At 38.5% G+C, this 1,017-nt stretch overlaps 1 non-coding gene across 1 annotated transcript; it reads right to left on the bottom strand.

Moving 5' to 3' along the window:
• Positions 1-425: 425 nt before the first annotated feature.
• LOC119057512 (small nucleolar RNA SNORA7) lies at positions 426-564 on the bottom strand. Its single transcript, XR_005084106.1, has one exon. It is a non-coding gene; the product is annotated as a small nucleolar RNA SNORA7 (small nucleolar RNA).
• Positions 565-1,017: the final 453 nt, after the last annotated feature.

Raw genomic sequence — 1,017 nt, 5'->3', positions numbered from 1 at the left:
TCTGCTTTGGTATGGGTTCTAAGTTGATTCATGTCAGTGAATAAGAAAGCGAAGATCACAATATGAAATGGTGGACCTTTGCTTTACTTCCTTAGCATCACATTAAAGTGTGATTTATGTTGTGTTGTTTGTAGCATAGGATACAGGCTTTTATTGGGATTTATTTTAGCTAGAGGCCACTGATCTATAGAATGTTTCAGATTTTGTATTTTCTCTAGCAACCGACATGCTAAAAAGAATATAGACCTTGTGGGGGTTAAATTTTTAATACTTTTCTGCACACATTCTAAATTCTTCTAGCTCAGTTAATAATGAGATTAACAGAGAAAAATCAAAGTTTTAAAGCATGCACATGAGGAATTCACATAGGCATGAAATCTCCAAAGACAGTGAGGCAACACTGAGTATACAGGCATTTTTTTAAATGTTATTACAGAGTGTGTTCCAATTACCATCTATGGAGCAAGAGGGGATTGGAATGGGTACCTCTACCAGGCTTGCTTCCCTTCCCATCTCCGAAGCTGGCAGAATATTAGCCATTCCCCAGACACAATCCTGGGAGTTATAAGACATTTTGGACAAAAGGGGGATGGTATATTAGATTTCAGAAGTGAGAATGGATGATTTACAGGTAGTTGAGGAAGAACAGAACATACATGGCAGGAAAATTCTTGCTAGAAAACCAGAAAGTATGGGTCATAGTGAGTATCAAGCTGATAGCCTGCCTGAAGCCCTGTTGTTTACCACATTTAATGCAAATCAGGCTAAGTTGACATCCTAAGATCTCCTTCCTGAAGTAGTTTTCTCTATCTGAATCTCTAGCCCAGGAAAACAGGGGAGAGTCAAAGGCTCCCTATTAAGTCTTGTTTCTTAATAAACAGCTTAAAATCAGCATCTCAAAAGGGCAGTTTGGGGATGGCAGAATTTTGGTTTCCTTTATCCTCTTGCATCCTCATGAAGTCTCTATCAAATGGCCAGAGAAATTAGAGAAAGCACTCAATTCTGGCGCAGTATTTT

The sequence above is a fragment of the Artibeus jamaicensis genome, unplaced genomic scaffold, assembly GCF_021234435.1.
Source record: "Artibeus jamaicensis isolate MK-2021 breed Jamaican fruit bat unplaced genomic scaffold, CSHL_Jam_final contig_60, whole genome shotgun sequence".
Taxonomy (NCBI): Eukaryota; Metazoa; Chordata; class Mammalia; order Chiroptera; family Phyllostomidae; genus Artibeus; species Artibeus jamaicensis.
The sequence above is the reverse complement of the archived record's forward strand: the minus strand, read 5'-3'. Positions and strand labels throughout refer to the sequence as shown.